This window comes from Megascapheus bottae, unplaced genomic scaffold (genome assembly GCF_031878675.1).
Source record: "Megascapheus bottae isolate mThoBot1 unplaced genomic scaffold, mThoBot2.hap1 HAP1_SCAFFOLD_41, whole genome shotgun sequence".
NCBI classification, from domain to species: Eukaryota; Metazoa; Chordata; class Mammalia; order Rodentia; family Geomyidae; genus Megascapheus; species Megascapheus bottae.
This window is the reverse complement of record NW_028327585.1, coordinates 1,828,079-1,848,393: the sequence shown is the minus strand read 5'-3', so window position 1 is coordinate 1,848,393 and position 20,315 is coordinate 1,828,079. Positions and strand designations below refer to the sequence as shown.

The 20,315-nt window shown below is 37.2% G+C and overlaps 1 pseudogene; it reads left to right on the top strand.

Moving 5' to 3' along the window:
- The window catches only part of LOC150039602 (integrator complex subunit 13-like), a 48,437-nt pseudogene extending 33,897 nt beyond the window's left edge, over positions 1 to 14,540 (top strand).
- Positions 14,541 to 20,315: the final 5,775 nt, after the last annotated feature.

Below are 20,315 nucleotides of genomic sequence, written 5' to 3'. Positions count from 1 at the left end.
GCTTACACACAGGTAAAACAAAAGACAAACTAGCAATTTTCTGTTTTTATCAGGGTTTCTCCACACACATTGTCCACTTATACTTCCATACCCCATTGTAGTGCCAATGGAGTTTTAAGATCCCCATATTACCTCCATTTTTATTTTTTAAACAGCTATCTGTTATTAAGAAAGCAACACAGATATCTTCATTTCAGTCTGTTCTCTTTGTGAAACAACCTTGTGAATATTCCAAACACTGCAATAATAACAAGTTCTTTTGTTTGTGACATCACATTGATGGAATGACATCACTGACCTACAATAACCTTCTAACCTATGTGACATTACATGGCCATTTTGATAGCAGAGAAGCTTTGACCTAATGTCTTGATATTAGCCTAAGTTTCAGACATGACAGGCATTGTGACAGCAAAAAATCATCACGACCTCACATCAGTATTTTGGCATCATTGTGCCATTGTGATGTCAGAAAACTATTTTGACCTTAGAATACCTGTGACATCACTGTCCTATTGTGACATCATAAACCTACTCTGATACCACAGTGCTTCTGGCAATCCATTGATTAAACCTGAGTTAAAAGTATCAGTAGCCCCACACATGGAGATTATAGAAACCCCATGTATTATTCATAGTCACATGCTCACAATTCACACATGTGCACACACACTCTTTGTATAGGGTTCTAGTTATGAATATGGTCGTACTTATCTTAACCTTACATCTGAGCTATGCCCAATTACAATTTCATGGATTGACATGAAACATAATGATAACACCAGTGGGGTTTTCTGTCCAATACCAGAGTTGAAATTCAGGATCTCCTGTTTCTATCCTGTTTTCTCATCTCTTTTTTCCTTATTTGAACTACATCTCCAGCCTTCCTGTTTACTGAATAATTAAAATGGGTTTTCAAACCTTTTTTCTAGCCAGAATAACTTAATTACATTCACAGGACAGCTAGAAAATCCTGAAGACAGAAGAGGAAAATGCAAGTGACATAAGAAGCAAGTAAAAGTACACCTATATCATTGACATATATTCAAAAGAAGTGGTTTGGCTTAGCTCTGATATTAAGCCAGACCTCTCCTTTAACAAGCACTACATCCTAGCCTTTAGGGTGGCTCTAGTCAGTAATCCTAGCTAATCACGGGGCTGAAATCTGTGAATCAAGTTCCAAAACCTGCCTGAGCAAAAAAGGACTTGAGCCTCTTCTCTCCAATTTACCTCTAGAAAATGGCACGTGGGGCTTTGGCCAATTGTGGGCAGTGGCCTTGATCTGAACAACTCAGGGACAGCGCTCAGGTTGAGTTCACCACCTTGATCAACAAAGAAATATATCCCTGTGCCAAGGAGGCCTAGTGTATCTCCTAATCCTTCTTGTAAAGTTTTCAGTTTGTCGGCTTTTACCTCGAGGTATTTGATCCATTTGGAGTTAATTCTAGTCCAGGGGGTGGGGGGAGGGAAATGGGGGCCAAGACATAAGAAAGGGTATCAATATATGTGAACTAATGTACCTTCTATCTGGCAAATATAATGTAATCCTTCAATTAATTACAATAAAAAATATATGAAAAAAGAAATAAATCCCTGGAGCCTATGTATAAAATAGCTAAAAACAAAACAGCTGGATTACAGCATTTCCCAAGAAATGAGAAAGCCATGAATTCAAACACCAGGGCTACTAAAAGTACAATAATCTGTTTCTCTCCACTTTTATTGAGGTAAATATCTATGATGGAAACTTCACATCTCAAACATTGCGAAATTCAGTTGGACTATCATCTCCAGACATGCATTAAAACAATTGGATCCTTCCTCATGAATAACCTTGACATAGCCAGCAATTTTCTCTAGTACTCCTGTGTCATCAATTATACTAATGAAACTAGACAAATACAAAGAATGCGTACAGACAGGTAGGATTTACAGGAATTTGGATTAAATCTTTTTCCTCTGCACAACCATATTACAGACGGATTTTCTACCTCCTGGTGTCAGCTCCTAGTTTGAACAACCTGATCACGACACTTTTGAGGTACTTGTTCCTCAGGATGTAGATGAAGGGATACCGGAAAGGAGTGACCACTGAATACATCACTGAGGACACAGCACTGCCCCTGGGAGAATGTGACACAGCTGACCCAATATAAAACCCAATGCTGTCCCAAAGAATAAACACACCACTGACAGGAGAGAGCCACAGGTGGAGAAGGCTTTGCATTTCCCTCCTGATGATGGAATTCTCAGCACCAAAGAAATAATTTTATAGTAAGAGAAAAGGATTCCAAAGATTGGAGGAAATCCATATATGGTAGCAAGAACATATTTGAAGATACCATTTGTGAGTGTGTCTTTACAGGAAAGATCCAGGACTTGAGAAGGGTCACAGAAGAAACTTGGGATTTCCACTTCCTTGAAATCAGTCATCTGTAATGCCATCCACACATACAGCTGTCCATCCAAGAAGCTGGCGACTAATGACAGCAGAACCAAGGAGACACAGAGATGAGGGTTCATGATGGAGGGTAATTCAGGGGGTGACAGATGGCCACAAAGTAGGCCATGACAGTAAGAAGCATAATGTTCATACAGCAAAAAAAGATGAGGAGGCACATCTGTGTGAGGCAGCCTGCATAGGATATGGCTCTGCTGTGATCTGGAGGTTTAGCAGCATCTTGGGCATGGTGATAGACATGAAGCAGATGTCATTCGAAGCAGATGTCATCCAAGGAGAGGATGGAGAGGAAGAAGTACATGGGGGTGTGAAGGTGGGGGTCATATCTGATGGCCAGGATGATCAGCAGATTTTCCAGGACAGTGATCAGGTACATGGACAGTGATCAGGTACAAAGGACATGGGTTGTAATTTTGGATCCTCTGAGATTCTCAGGAGAAGGAAATCTGTAACTTGGATTAGATTGTGTGCTTTATCACCTGGATATCTGCTCAAGAACAAAAACATCTTGATAGAAAGCAAAACACATATCCAGGAATTGTCAGCTCTAAATATTTGAAACTCAAGTATTAAAAAGTTTGGATCATGCACCATGTGTGCAGTACAGTATACTAGTGAGTTTTTGTGAATTTTGGCAATCTCTTACTTCTAGAATCTTCTCTCTCTGGTAGGCTTTGTTCCTCAGGCTTTTTTCTACATGTGTGTCCAGTGACACACAGCTGTGTTGGAAAGCCAAGAACATAAAGGCTGTCTTGACCAAGATCACCTGACAGTACCTCCCACTCTTGTGCAGTGTGGGCGGGGGAACAGATTCCAAGGCAGAGTTTTACATGTTTATGATGCATGTCTCTGTCTGCGTGCCTATTTTGGAGCCAGTACCCCGTCCAAGGCTCTAGGAAGCCCATCCCCCGAGAGGGTGGGAGAGTGGGATTTTATGTGTAGATTGAGATTCTGGGTTATACACTGGGCTGGAGGTTTTCAGGAAGAGCCAGCAGTAGGACAATGCACTATAGCAATATTGATTTAGCAGAACAAAGCAGGTTCCCATCCATTATTGCAGTGAATATTTTTGGCCCAGTGAAAAGAAAATCCAGTCCCAAGAACATCCTTATTCTTCTCTACCATGACAACAGGCAGGCATGAATCTACTTCTGTTTCCTCTTCACTTACCTTTTCTGGTATTATGGTAATTGTAGGGAAATGGTATAGCCATATGTGGTACTGGTTGAAATGTGTCAGGCTCAGAGAAACAAAGGACATTTCTCTTTCTCTAAAACATGGAAATTAGATCTCAATTATCATGATGCATAAATACATATAGGGTCATGTGCATCAATGCACACACAAATTGAGTAAAATATGGCAGGAAAAGATTCTGATGGAACAACTCCTCTCACCAAGTAAACTGTTGTTTAACCAAATGAATAGGAGGAAGCTGAAACTGCTTGTTCCGTAAAAATATACACTGTTTCAGGTGCAGGTGGATCACATTTCCAATCCTAACTATTCCAGAAGCTGAGGTCTGAGATTGACAGGTGGAAGCCAGACTGTCGCAGGGAATTCTGAGAAACTCTTGTTTTCAACTAACTAGCAAAAATCAGGATGTTAGGAGTTGGTGGTAGGATGTAAAAATCTTTTCCTTGTTCTGCTCTAAGGGAATATATCTCCCTTTTTAGGTTTACAATACCTAAGTATTAAAGTTATACTTCTAGAGCGGTCTTCATTTAAGTCATTTATTTTCAATTAAGCCTGCTATGGGTATTAAGACTAGGAGAATAGAGAAATATAAGATTGAAGCTGTTTGACCAATAATGATGAAGGGAGGTTCTACTGGTTGTCCTTCACTTCATGTAAATAGAAGCAGGTCTGATACTAAGATTCAGAATAGGGATTGGCTGAATGGACGAAATACTAGGCTTCGTTGATTAGATGTATGTAGATATAGTAGTAGGGCTAGAACTAGGATTGATCGGCTAGGGCTACTACACCCCCTAGTTTATTGGGAATAGATCGTAAAATAGCATATGCAAATAGAAAATATCTTTCGGGTTTAATATGTGGTGGGGTATTAAGTGAATTAGCAGGTATATAATTATCTGGATCTCCTAGTTTATCTGGGAAGAATAAAATCAGGATTAAAAATAATATAATGAGTAGGATTACTCCTAGAAAAATCTTTGGCGGTATAGTATGGATGGAATGGAATCTTATCACGGTCTGAGGGGATTCCTAGAGGGTTGTTAGATCCTGTATCATGGAGAAATAGAAGATGAACTATAGCTAAAGCTGCGATAATAAATGGTAAGGTAAAGTGAAACGCGAAAAATCGTGTGAGATTGCTTTGTCTACTGAAAAACCACCTCAAATTCATTCTACTAGGTCTTGTCCAGTGTAAGGAATAGCTGATAAGAGATTTGTAATAACGGTAGCACCTCAAAATGATATTTGACCTCAGGGTAAAACGTATCCTACAAAGGCTGTAAATATTGTTAAGAATAGGAGCAAGATGCCAATATTTCATGTTTCCTCATAAAGATAAATCCGTAGTAAATTCCACATCCAATATAAATGTACAAACAAATAAAAAAGAGGGAGGCTCCATTAGCATGTATATATCGGATTAGTCAGCAGTAATTTACATCTCGGTAAATATGTGTTACTGATGAAAAAGCTGTAAGAGTATCTGATGTGTAATGTATGGCTAAGAATAGACCAGGTGAGATTTGCAGAATTAGGCATATCCCCAGTAAAGATCCAAAGTTTCATCAACCTGAAGTATTGGGTGGAGCAGGCAGGTCAATAAAAGCGTGATTGACAATTTTTAATAACGGGTGTGATTTGTGTATAATTGTCATTAGTTTCTATAGTTGAATAAACAACAGTGATTTTTCATGTCATTAGTCGTGGCTAATATCCATGTAGAAATTATGAATTATTTGAATAATTTTCTTTTAATAGCCATAGTCCTTGGGTTTGTTGTGGTGGTGGCTAAGCCATCACCAATTTATGCGGGGTTTGGGTTAATTATTAGTGGGGGTGCTGGGTGTGGAATTGTTTTATATTATGGATGCTCTTATATACAACTCATAATATTTCTAATTTACTTACATGGAATACTTGTAGTTTTTGGTTATACAACTGCTTTAGCCACAGAAGAGTACCCTGAGGTTTGAGGTTCTAATATCTGATTATGATTCTTATTATTTTCTGGCATTATTTTAGAGATTATTTTAATTGCCTTGTTTATGGATGCTGGGGAGTTAAAATTATTGTCAGCTCCTATTTTAGAATTAGATTTACTGGGTTATGAGGGTGAAGAGATCTTGGTAGTCCATGAGGATTCTATCGGGGTAGGTAGTATGTATAGCTTAGGAAATTGATTTATGATTATTTCAGCCTGATCCCTGCTTGTAGGAGTTTTTATTATTATTGAAATTACTCGTGGGGCTAGACAATCAATATCATTAAGATAATTATAGATACTATGAAAGATATAAAATATAATTTAACTAGCCCCTTCAGATTTGAAGTTATTGGAGATACCATACTCTGTGTAAATTCAATATTTTTAGGTAACACTTTTTCAAGTCACATGTAATCCAACAATGAAGTTGCAATTTTTTATTAAATTTTAGTGTTTTTATTGTTAGGAGTTGATGCATAATCAGTGGAAAATAACTTAAGATGATTGAGAAATTAAATTTATAGTTGTTAGGGTATACTTTTATATATTGAGTCATTAAATTAGGTTCTATGGCTACTATGGCTCCTATAATTGTTACTAATATAGCTGTTAATTTAATTATAATAGGTGTAGTCATATTTTGTGTATTTATTGGTGGAATATAACTTGATATGATAAAACCTGCAAAGATACTTCCTAATAATAAACGTTGGATTGGAAAGGTGAGTTCTTTATTATTTTCATTTCTATATACTATAGTTATTGATCGTGGTGGGTTGGATAGGACAAAGTAAACTAGTCGTGTACTGTAAGCTGCTGTTAATGATGTAGCAATTAGTGTTGTTGTTAGGGCTCATGAGGTGACGTAAGAAGTATTTATTGATTCAATGATTAGGTCCTTAGAGTAGAAGCAAGATAGAAAAGGTATTCCTGTAAGGGCTAGATTTCGGATTATTATAGCTGAAAAAGTAATAGGTATTGATTTAGAGATACTTCCTATTTTGCGAATATCTTGCTCATCGTTAAGATTATGGATAATGGACCCAGCGCATATAAATAATATTGCTTTAAAAAAGGCGTGAGTACAAATATGAAAGAATGCTAGATAGGGTTGATTAATTCCTAATGTTACTATTATTAAGCCTAATTGATTGGAGGTTGAAAAAGCGATAATTTTTTTTAATATCGTTTTGTGTGAGTGCACAGATAGCTGTAAATAAGGTTGTTATTGCTCCAATACATATTATAGTTGATAGTATTATGGGGTTATTAGATAATAAGAGATGCAATCGAATTAGTAAGAAAATTCCTGCTACAACTAGAGTGCTTGAGTGTAATAATGCTGATACAGGAGTGGGTCCATCTATAGCAGCCGGTAGTCAAGGATGTAGTCCAAATTGAGCCGATTTTCCAATAGCAGCAAGAATTAATCCTATTAAGGGTAGATTTGATGTCAATTTTAAAGAAAGAATTTGTTGAAATTCTCAAGAGTTAAAATTTTTGTAAAATCATGCTATAGCAACTACGAGTACTACATCTCCGATATGATTATAGATAATAGCTTGTAAGGCTGCTGTATTTGCATCTGTTCGTCCATATCATCACCCAATGAGTAAAAAGGATATAATCCCTACTCCCTCCCATCTGATAAATAACTGGAACATGTTGTTTGCGGTTACTAGAATCAGCATAGCGATTAGAAATAGACTAAGGTAGCTTATGAATCGATTAAGATAGGGATGGTGTTTTATATATCAAGATGAGAATTCTATGATTGATCATGAGACATATAAGGCTACAGGTATAAATATAATTGAGTAGAAGTCTAATTTAAAGCTTATTGTGATGTTAATAGTATGAATCGTAATCCAGTGTCAGTTTAAAATAATAATCTCTTTATTAAGATTCAAGTAAATGATTATTGGAATAATGCTTATGATAAATGCCCATTTTACAGTTAATATATTATGAGTACTTAAGTTTTTATTATACATGGTATTTGATATTAATGGTTTTAAAAGAATAATAAGAATAGACATGAAAGAAAAAATTATTAGATTTATTACTTTTGTTTGGAGTTGCACCAATTTTTTGGTTCCTAAGACCAACAGATTACTATTTATCCTATAAAAGTAAAAAAGCCATATTTTTATATATGGGGCATAAGAATTAGCAGTTCTTAACAATTACTTTTTCGGGTAACTAAAAGGGTTTAATCTTTATCTCTAGATTCACAATCTAGTGTTTTTATAAACTATAATTACAAAATGAGGGCCCAAAATTAGTTATGGTTTTAGTGTTAATAGAGCAATAGGGAGTAAATGTAATAAAATTAGGGAGTTTTCTCGAGTGTGGGTAGGCTTTAAGTTTAGAGGATGAGTTGGAAGTTTTCCTCGTTGAGTTGAGATTAGTATATATAATGTATAAGCTGCTGTAATTAGTATATTTAATCCTGTTAATAGAATGGTTGTAGTGGCTCATTTAAAAGTTGAAATAATAATAAACAGTTCTCCAATTAAGTTAATGGTTGGGGGTAAGGCTAGATTGGTTAATGAGATTAAAAATCATCATATAGCTATTAGGGGTAGACTTGATTGTAGGCCTCATGTTAATAGTATTGTTCAGCTATGAACTCGTTCGTAATTACTGTTGGCTAAGCAGAATAAGGCTGATGATGTTAGCCCATGAGAGACTATTATAGCTGTGGCACCTATATAACTTCAGGGGGTTTGGATTATAATAGCTAGGATAACTAAAGCTATGTGGCTAACTGATGAGTAAGCAATTAGTGATTTAAGGTCTGTTTGCCTAGGCAAACTGAGCTAGTTATTAGTATACCTCAAAGAGTTAATAAGATAAATGGAGAGATAATCTTTTCTGAGTTTGGCTTGATAAATAATGATATTCGTATTATTCCCTAGCTATCTAATTTTAGAAGAATTGCAGCAAGTACTATAGAACCTGCAATTGGGGCTTCAACATGGGGTTTAGGGAGTCACAAATGTAGACCATATAATGGTATTTTTACTATGAATGCTATTATACATGCTAGTCACAGTACATTGTTTGTTCATGTGGGTATATCAATTTTAGGTATATGTTGTAGTGAACATATGTTTAAGGTTCCTGTAGATTTGTATAGGTAAATTAGAGCAAATTAAGAGTGGAATAGAGCCCAGTAGAGTGTAGAATAAAAAGTATGAGCCTGCTTTTAGTCGTATTGTCTGATTCCCTCATCGTGTAATAATACTTATGGTTGGAATTAAGGTAGCTTCAAATAGGATATAAAATAGGATCAGCTCTGTAGCTGAGAAAGTCATGATCAGCAGTGTTTGTAGAATAATTAAAAGTGAGATATATGTCTTTTTTCATAATGGGGATTCTTTGGCTAAGTGGTTTTGACTTGCTATAAGTATTAGGGGAGTTAATCAAGAAGTGAGAATTAGTAGAGGTATGGATAGAAGGTCAGAAAAAAACAAGATGGAGAAGTGTACGCTAGAATATGGGGAGACAAGATTAATAATAGAGGCTAAGGAGATCATAAAACTATGGGTTGTTGAATAGAATCAGATTATCTTGTTAGATAATCAGGTTATTGGAATAATTATAATTAGTGGGAAAATGATCTTTAGCATTGTAGTGGGTTTAAGTTTTGTACATAATCTGATACATAGCTTGTGGAGCTTTTAACTAGTAGGGAGAGACCAGTTACTGCTTCACATGCTCCTAGAACTAATAAAATAATTGGAAATATAAATGAATAAATGTGGTGGTTTATTGCCATAGATACACTTATTATAAGGTATAAGGATAATATTATTCCTTCTAAACATAGAAGAGAGTATATTGGATGGGATCAGAAAATTATTATTCCAATTAAAGAGATAAAGAATACTAGGTAAAGGTTTAATATTGTGGGGGGCATATGATGGTTATGAATTAAATCATAATCTAATGAGTCGAAATCAGTCATTTTTGTTAAACTAACCACCATTATTCATCTCACTCTAGGCCTTTGTTACTTCATTCATATGCTAACCCTAGGGCTAGAATAGTAATTAATACTAGTGATAGGATTGTTATTGATTGAGTGTTTTGATATTGAGAAGCTCAAGGAAGCGGTAGCGGTAAGGCAATTTCTAGATCGAAAAGGAGGAAAGTGATAGCTACTAAAAAAATTTCATAGAGAAAGGAAGATGTGCAGAATTTATAGAATCAAACCCACATTCATATGGGTGTACTTTCTCTGAGTAAATGTTTATTTGTGGAATTCAGAAAGCAATTATGGTTAAGTCTATTGAGAGGCTAAAATTTAATGTTAAGGATATTGCTAAGTTAATTACTTTTTTGGGGGGTTAATAACCAAATCCATTTGATTGGAAGTCAAATGTACTTATATACTAAAAAAGTAGGATCCTCATCAATAGATTGATACATATAGGAACAGTCAGACTACATCCACAAAGTGTCAGCATCAAGCAGCAGCCTCAAATCCAAATGATGAGTTGATGTAAAATGGTATTTGAGTTCACGTAATAAGCATACAAACAAGAAGGTAGTTCCAATTATAACGTGTAGTCCGTGGAAGCCTGTAGCTATAAAAAAAAGTGGATCCATATATACCGTTAGCAATGGTAAAGAAGTTTCTAAATATTCTTATCCTTGTAGAATGGTAAAGTAAAGTCCTAATGCGATTGTAATAGTTAGTGCTTGAATTATATTATTTTGGTTACCTTCTATAAGGCTATGATGAGCTCATGTAATTGACACTCCTGATGCTAGTAGTACAGATGTATTTAATAGAGGAACATCTAAAGGATTTAGTGTAATAATACCTGTAGGTGGCCAGCACCCCCCCCCCCCAGTTCAGGTGTTGGTGCTAAGCTAGAATGGTAAAAAGCTCAGAAAAAACCTGCAAAAAAGAATACTTCTGAAATAATGAATAAAACTATTCCATAACTAAGCCTTTTTGTACCACAGGTGTGTCATGACCTTGATATGTCCCTTTTCAAATAATGTCTCATCACCATTGGTATATTGTTAAAGTATTAATAGTTAGTCCAATAATTAGTAAAGTATAGGAATTAAAATGGAATCATATTTCTAGGCTAGATGTTAATAAAAGAGCTGATATTGCTCCTGTTAATGGGGTTTACTATATGAAAAGCGTGGGACTGGTGTGTCATTACATATTATCATGTAGCTAAAGGCTTACTAGAAGTGTGAAAACATACACTTGAATTATTGCTACTGCAAATTCAAGAATTGTCAATAGGATGAAGATAATAAAAGTTACTATGGATCCAAGTGATGAAATAGAATAGATTGCTAGTGATGCACCTCCAATTAAATGAATTAATAGATGTCCTGCGGTAATATTAGCTGTGAGTCGAACTGCAAGGACTATTGGTTGAATAAATAGACTAATAGTCTCAATAATAATTAACATAGGAATTAGTAGAATAGGTGTACCTTGGGGCAGGAAATGAGCTAAAGATATTTTTGTTTTCTAACGAAAGCCTAAAATCACAGTACCAGCTCATAATGGGATAGCTATAGTCATGTTTATTGATAACTGTGTTGTTGGAGTAAAAGAGTGAGGCAATAGGCCTAAAAGGTTAGTTGATCCAATAAACATAATAAGACCAATTAGTATAAAGGCTCAAAAGTATCCTTTTGGGTTGTGCATTAACATTATTTGTTTTGTAATTATTTGTATTAATTATGTTTGTAGGGTAGATAAGCGATTAGAAATTAGTCGGTTTGTTGAGGAATAAAATAATGTTGGTCATATAATAATAAAGATAGCTAATGGTAATCCTATTAGTGCAAGGGTAGCGAAAGAGGCAAATAGATTTTCATTCATTTTGTATCTCGAGGGGTTTTGGATTGTGTTGATCCTAAAGATTTAATAGATGGGTTATTATAGAAGTAATTTTTTTAAATTTTTATCTGAAAAAGTGATAAATAGAGTAATTATAGTTCCTAAAATAGTAATGAATCAAGGGGAAGTATCTAGTTGAGGCATATCACTATGGGATTAATAATAACCTCATCTTTAACTTAAAAGGTTAACACTAATTTTAGCTTCATAGTGGTGACTATGACATATTTGATGCTCACGACTCAAAATATTTTAGAGGTACTATTTCTAGGACAATAGGCATAAAGCTGTGATTTGAACCACAGATTTCTGAACATTGACCATAAAATAGTCCTGGTCGTGAAGAAGTTAAGGTAGCTTGGTTGAGCCGCCCTGGGGTAGCATCAGTTTTTAAGCCAAGTGATGCTACTGCTCACAAGTGAAGCACATCTTCTGATGAGATTAATATTCGAATAGGTAATTCTATTAGTAGAACTACCCGGTTATCTACTTCTAGTAATCATAAATCTCCCGGCTTCAAGTCCGAGGTAGCAATTATATATGAGTCATATATTAAATCTTCATAATCAGTATATTCATAACTCCAATACCACTGATGTCCTATAGTTTTTACAGTTAAATAGGGGTCATTAATCTCATCTAATATATATAGGGTACGTAATGAAGATTATGCAATTATAATTAGAATAATGGCAGGTAATACTGTTCAGATTGTTTCTACTTCTTGGGCATCTATTGTCCTGGTATGTGTTAGCTTTGTAGTTAATATAAGGGAAATAACATACAAGACTAATGTACTAATAAGAAATACGATTATGAGAGTATGATCGTGAAAATCAGTTATCTCCTCTATGATAGGTGAAGTAGCATCTGGAAGTCCTAGTTGTATTGGGTATGCCATAAAGATATACAGGGAATTACCCTGTAATTCAACTTCGACAAAGTTATGTAATAATTTTACTAGTATCTAATAGAGAAAGACATATAGGTTGCATTTAGCTGGCGTGAAACTAGTTTTAGGGGGTTCAATTCCTTCCTTTCTTATTTAAGATAATTTAATGAAGACAGGCTCTTCAAATGTGTGAAAAGGTGGGGGACACACATGGATTCATTCTACATTAGTAGCTGTAAGTTCTACTGATTTAACTACTCGTTTAGAAGCTAGTGCTTCTCAGATTATGAAGATTATTAAGAACAGAGGCCAGGCCCAAAATATTGGTCTACTGATAGAGTGCAGGGTGAGAATTCATACAGACCCACACAAAATTGTTGATGGGGGGTTCGCATTTAGGGACTTTTTAATTCTTTTTCTTTGGCAGTCTTGATACTGGAAATAAGGGCCTGAGAAATTTCCTTGAGTTGTTGTTCAAAGCCTATTGCTCTACCACTTGAGGCAGAGCTCTATTTCTATCTTTTCTGTGTATGTACTCCCAAGGAATGGATTTTGTGTGTCTGTGCATCCTGGGCAAGCCTCTACCAGGAGAGTGCTTGAGGAGAGTTTTGTACTTCCCCCCTGATGATGGAATTCTCAGCACCAAAGAAATAATTCTATAGTAAGAGAAAAGGATTCCAAAGATTGGAGGAAATCCATATATGGTAGCAATAATATATTTGAAGATAAGCATTTGTGAGTGTGTCTTTACAGGAAATATCCAGGACTTAAAAAGGGTCACAGAAGAAATTTGTGATTTCCACTTCCTTGAAATGGGTCATCTGTAATGCCATCCACTCGTGCAGCTGTCCTTCCAAGAATCTGGCGACAAATGACAGCAGAACCAAGGAGACACAGAGACGAGATTTCATTCATGTTGCTTGAAGTCAGCGTCTGAGCACTCTCCCTAAGCTTTTTTTTGGTCAAGGCTAGTACTTTATCACTTGAAGGAGAGTACCACTTCTGGTTTTCTTTGAGTATGGGGAGCCAAGGAATAGAACCCGGGGCTTTGTGCAGGTTCACCAAACACCCTACCAGTAGGACAATGTCTCTGCTTTAGCCTGTTGTGTTTAAAGTATATCTTTCAGGGCAAAAGCAAAATTGAATGGAAACAAGGAGGCATTCAAGGAAGGAAGGAAGACAAAGGCAATGACTCCATTTGTACTGGTGCAGGCCGACTTAGGAATTCCATAAATATTTACCTAAGCCGCCAATTGGCAACAATTATCTGGATAAAAACGACTTTAAAGAACTGTGTGCCCTCAACCCAGCTTGTTTTCTACCATACCAGGAGGAACAAGCCAAGATCACAACATATTCTAGCCATGTAGGAAGGAGTTGGGGAGGTGACAGGCCCAGACTCCAAGAGGCAGAGACACCAGTTCTCAGGAAAAAGGTGAATGCACTTTTTGTGAAAGTTTCTTAGCCTGAATATGGTAATGAAAGTACCCATATAATGCTTCCATATTTCTTGGTCTTCTCCTAGTAATTGAGTGTGCTATTAGGCCAATATTTTCACAACAAACTGATAATCCTGTTTTCTTATCATACCTAATTTTCTTCTCAAGTTTCAAGAGTACTGAGTGAACTTGCAATCCAGATATTCAGGAGACTGATATAGGAAGACCATACTTACATCATGCTTATTTTCTCTTTCAGATTTCAAAGCTGTTCTATAATTTCAAACAAAAGGAATGGCCGCTGCCCTCAGGATAATTGTTGCATAGTTGCTCCCTCAGCAAGGGTCCAGCCTGTGCAGTGCCAACAAGCACCAGGTGGTGATGAAGGGCCCTGGGGTGGCATGGATGGCCAAAGCCCTGGAGTGTGGGGATTGGATATTAATATGCACTTAGTGATAGCATTCAAGGAGGGAAATGAAAGGCCAAATGCACAGGTGCTGGTCACCAGGATTGATTATCAAGCAGTATTAGTGGAGAAGACAAGAGATCACACAACTGTGTTGCTCCAGGGCATGGCCAATGGCAAGAAACTCTGGTTGGATGGCCTCTATAAAGGTGCCCCAAGAGGATTAGCATGTGGTGCCTGGGCAGTTGAGAGGAGGGTGTGGCTGGAAGGCTAGGGAAAGTGCACTTTGGGAAACCCTTAGATGGGCAGCCAGGGATTGGCTGGTGTGAGGGAGGGAGGAGCATATAGGGGGAGCTGTCAGAGAATGGTGGGGAAGCTAGAGCAGAATATGAGGAGGGGAATTGGCCAGCTGGCTCATTCTGGACGTTGGCCTCTGGAGGATCCGGACTGCATTTTGCCCACCCATCCCTGCTGTAATTCTTCCCTGCCTTAAGCCAAACATCTGACATTTATCTGTGTTCAAATATGTGTGTGGGGGGGAGTTTGAGATACTGAAATTTAACTAACCAGTAAAACACCCAGAGCTGGAGATGTGGTTGAAGTGATGGAGTGCTTCCCTGTGCACAAAAACTCAGGGATAGAATCCAAGCTTTGAATTAAGGCATAGTACTGACAGAAAGAAAACAAAAGAAGAAGGAAGGATAATAATAAATACCGAATTAAGAGAAATTCACATGAACTTATTTTATTAATTCTATGCTCAAGGAAAATGCTCAAGGTCTAGGAGAATTTCTCTTGATGGAAAGAAAATCATTGAGTGTGAATTTGGGAACTTCCAGTGCAACCTGAAATATACAATTTCCAGACTATGGGCCTGAAATGTACATGAAGTTTTTCCTTCATCAAGCTAAATGATGAATAAAAATGATTATCGCTGGTCTGGGTGGTTCACGCCTGTAAACGTAGATATTCAGGAGACTCAGATCTAAGGATCAAGGTTCAAAGCCAACCAGGGCACTAAAGGACCTGAGACTCTTATCTCCAACTAACCTCTACAAAATGGGAAGTGGGGCTTGGCTCAAGAGAGGGGAAGTAGCCTTGAGCTGAAGTGCTCAGGGACAGCATTCAGGATGAGTTCAAGCCTCATGACTCAGAAAATAAAACACCCTGGTAGTCTATCCTTGATTCCTGTCCCTCTCCACGATTTCCTTGGTTCCCTGTGGGTCTATTCAGTCATCACCACTACTTACTGGGTCAAAACTTGTTGTGAAATCAAGCTTTCCTTTCAGGAATTGATCTGAGTAGAGTGACAGACACCTCCTGATGGACAAAATATTTCTTGGAAGACAAACATGTATCAAGCTCCTAAAATGCAGTCAGCCCACAGCAGTGCTGAAAGCACAGGTTGATTACTATTGCTATGGCATCTAGAGATCACAATCAGTCACACTGGGTCCAAGGATTTTCTAATATTAACGGAAGAGGAGACCAGAAAAGAACATGTGATACTTCTTCTCCATTGACGGAATATCAACAAAGCAACGAATTGATTCTTAGAAAATATTAAGAATATTGACAGACTCTCAGGAAACCTAACCAAAACAATAAGAGATCACAAGCAAATAAACAAAATCACAGATGAGAATGGAAATACGGCACAAATTACCAATATCCAGAGCATCCTAAGGGAATACTTTTTAAAACTTTCTGCCAACAAACTTGAGAATGTAGAAGAGATGGATGAATTTCTAGCCAATATTAACATACCCACACTGAACCTATTTCAGGTACTGAAAAGAAATGGCAATGAGACCTCCCAACCAAGAAAAGCCCCAGGCCAGATGGATTCACAGCTGAATATCCTGGGATATGATAAGGACACCTGTTCAGCCATGCTCATCTCTGCATTGTTCACAATAGCCAAGCAGTGGAAAAAACCAAGACGCCCTGCCACAGAGGAATGGATAATAAAAATGTGGTAGATAGATACAATTTAAATCTACATAGCCAACAGATAATATAAATCAATAACATTCACTGGATAATGGATGAAATTGGAGCTACTCAGGTTGAGTGAGATAAGTGAAGACCAAAAGAATAAAAGGCTCTTGGTATCCTTAATATGTGGATATTAAATCCAAACAGTACAAGACGGATAACTCAATATTTGCGTAACCAATATTATGGACATGGTATACTTGACATAAATGTAACTCCATAGACAATAGATAATATAGGATGGGATATATACTCTAGAAAAAATGTTGTATTGTGTAGATTGATATGGACCTATGACATACAAACAAACCTTCAGCTTAATTTTAATTATATTTTAAAATCTATGTGGGAGTGATTGTATATAGAGAATCCCTTATCGAATATTTGTTAATTAAAAATGATATTTGAAATACGATGTAAAAATCAATGTTAATAAAAATATTTATTAAAGAAGAACAAAAACTAAGAAATTATGTCATGAATTCTTTCCTGTTCCGTTGCAGTGTGATGGAAGTAGATGGTGAAATAATCATTAGAATATTATGCATCAACAAAATAGCAGCAGAGGACTTTTGTCTTCCCTCCTTCCACACCCCTTGTTTCTCTCAGAGAGAGACTCTTTAAAAAGCACAGGGTAGTCACAAGAGTTTGGCAGGGTGGAAGTGTGCTTGACTAGCATACATGAAGACACAGGTACTATTCTTTGGTTTCACATACTAAGAAAAAGCAGGAAGTGGTGCAGGGGCACAAGTGATAGTTCTAGCCTGGAAAAGAAGAAGCTCAGAGAAAGTGGTAGGTACTCAGTTTCAGCCTCCATGGTCTCAAAAACAAAACACAGACCACCCTAAATTCTGGACAGAAATGATGGATCAGAGATTCGCTAAATACTTACCAATTCAGAAAGTGTCAATACACATCAGGTAATGAAGGACAGTGAGGATTATGCTCCATAAGCCCACACTTCCTTTCAACCTTACAGAAGGTACAAAACCAAGACAAAACACACCCATATCCCCCTGGGGATAAGACGGAGGGGTAAGAGGTAGTTGTTTGTTGCTGACACCTGTGGGGCCATCCTACAGCAAGTGAAATGAGGAATGTATTTAAGGATGATTAGTTCTTTTTTTTTTGGCAGTCCTGTGACCTAACCTCAGGGCCTGAGAACTCCACTTTGGTTGTTTTTCCAAAGCTGTTGGTATACCACTGAGTCAAAGGACCAATTTTAGCTTTTCTATGTATGTGGTTGCAAAGAATGGAATTCAAGTGTTTGTGAATCCTAGGCAAGCACTCAACCAGTAGAGTGATTGACAGGAGCTTAGATCTCTGGGGTTAATAGGGCCCTGTAACTTTTGCATGACTTTGAGGAACCATGGAATTCATATCAAAAGTTCCTGAGAATGATTGCAACCTAGAGCCAAAAATCTGCTGCCTTTCCCAATGTCTTGAACCCATTTGATCTTGGCCCTTCCCAGAGTCCCACGGATTAGTCAGTACTTTATTGAATCTGGGAGAGATACACACAGAGTTGAAGATAGAAGTAGAACAAAATATTCTGTGTGTGTGTGTGATTATATCTATCTATCTATCTATCCATCTATCTACATCTCTACATATACACACACAAAGGAATTCTACACAGCTATAGACAAGATAAAATAATGGCATTAACTGGGTAGTGGATGAAATAAGAGGGAATCAGGTTGCGTGAGATAAGTCAAGAACAAAGGAACAACAGGTGCTTAGTAGCCTTAATAGGATGATATAAGATCCAAACAGCACAAGCAGTGACTCACAATTTGGGTCTCTGTGTGGAAATATTGAGGAGCCACACATATGTGTGTATGTTTCAAACAATATCAGAAGCAATATGGAGGTTCCTGAAAGACTAATTAAGAAGTTTCTATACAGTCTTGCAAGCTAACTCTTGGGCATTTACCAAGTTACTAAAAGCAAACACATATGAAATCTTTCAGCAACACCATATTCATTGCAGAATTACTTATCATAGCTAGGACATGGAGCTAACCCAGATGCCCCTAAGTAGTTGAGGGCATATGTTATATGGGTGTGCGTGTGTCTGTGTGTGTGAATGTGAGTGGTGGTGTCTCTCTCTGTATATATATGTATATATATATAAATACATACCTATAAATGTATGTTTGTGTATTCCATATACACATATATAACACATATAAAAATGAGCATCTAATTGTAACCAGAAAAAACATTCTAAGGAAATGAAGACCGAGGAAAGTTAGGATAATCAGAGTAGTCCAGGCCCAGGGGAATTTCCCTCATTTTCAATGATTGAATTATATCTCTGATAGAATTCTGACCTGAAGGCACAGAGTGCACAAATGTCTAAGCTGAAGCTTGTCAACTCAGTACCAGAGGATCCTAGGACAATTGTGTATGCTGTGCCTAAATTATCATAGATGGTGCAACAGGGTAAATCAGCAGCGAATACCATCCCCAAATGAGCTATAGTAATGTAATTTTCAGTGTTTAAACTAAACTATTTCGGCTATGTTTTCATTGGAATCATTGCTTGTGGATAGAAGGCATGAGATTAGAAGACTCTGGAGCTTAACTGTTTTGACTTGGTAAAAATTCATTTTCTTTAGCTCAGTCCCTAGAAGCAGGTCTCTTGTAGCTGGTCTCTTGTTTTATAATTAGATGAAGCTGATTTCCTGTTCTATTGCAGTGTGATGGATGTAAAAGTGGAAGTAATCATTATTAGAACAGAATGATTAGTACTGCACCAACGCAACTGGAGGTAATGGCCTTTTGTCTTCCTTCCTTTCTTACTTCTTTCCTTCATTCCTTCCTTATTTCATCCCCTCAACACTACACTTTTTCTCAGAAAGAGACTCTAAAAAGCACAGACTAGGGCCAAATTTTGGCCCAGTGGAAGTATGTTTGACTAGCATACATGAAGATCCGAGTAATAGTCTTTGGTTCCACATACCAAAAAAAAGTAGGAAGTGAAGCATGTTCTCAAATGGTTGTCCTAGCCCGGAGAAGAAGAATCTCAAGGAAAGTGGTCAGGCACTGAGTTTAAGCCTCAGGCTTGATAAATAAAAACACAACAAAAACACAAAAACAAACGAATAAAAAAATCCCAGGAGCACCATAAAGTGTGTGGCATCCTGATTGATTAGAGATTCGATAAAAACAATTACCAACAAAGAAAATGCCAACACATATCAGGGGATGAAGTACAGTGAAAAACTGTGCTCCATCCACCCACACTTCCTTTCCACTTAACAGAAGGTAAAACCCAAGACAAAATGCACCATTACCTCCAGGTGATGGGACAGAAGCAGAGGCTGTAGGTGTGGGGCCATTCAACAGCAAGCAAAATGAGTTTTGGATTTGGGAAGGCTAATCCATTGTTTTCTCGTTCCACAGTCCTGAGACTAGAACTAAGGGCTTGAGAACTCCCCTTGGGTTGCTGTTCCAATGCTATTGCTATACTGCTTAAGCCACAGGACCAATTCTAGCTTTGCTATGTATGAGGTTTCAAGGAATAGAATTCAAGTGTTTGTGCATCCTAGGTAAGCAATCTTTCCAGTAGAGTCCTTGAGAAGAGCTTAGTTGTGTAGAGATATCAGGCCCTGTTCCTTTTGTCCTGTTTTGGGTAGCCACGGATATAAAGTTAAATTTTCTGAGTAGGATTGCAAACTAGAGCCAAAAGTCTAGTATCATCCCAAATGTTTTGAACCCATTTGATTTCTTTGCCCTTCCCAGAGTCCTTCAGAGTGGTCAACACTTCATTCATTCTAAGAAAGCTACACACATTGTAAGTGAGAGAAAGGTTGCAAAAATATTCTCTCTCTCTCTCTCTCTCTCTCTCTCTCTCTCTCTCTCTCTCTCTGTGTGTGTGTGTGTGTGTGTGTGTGTGTGTGTGTGTGATTGTGTAAGTTTTCTGGTGCATACGGGCATTGTCTGTGATTTGAAATTCCCTGTGATTCTGTCCTTGATCAGTTATGTGTTGGTATAGAAAAGTTATGTGTTAGGTTTCTACTGCCTTGATCACTTTTGCCCTAAA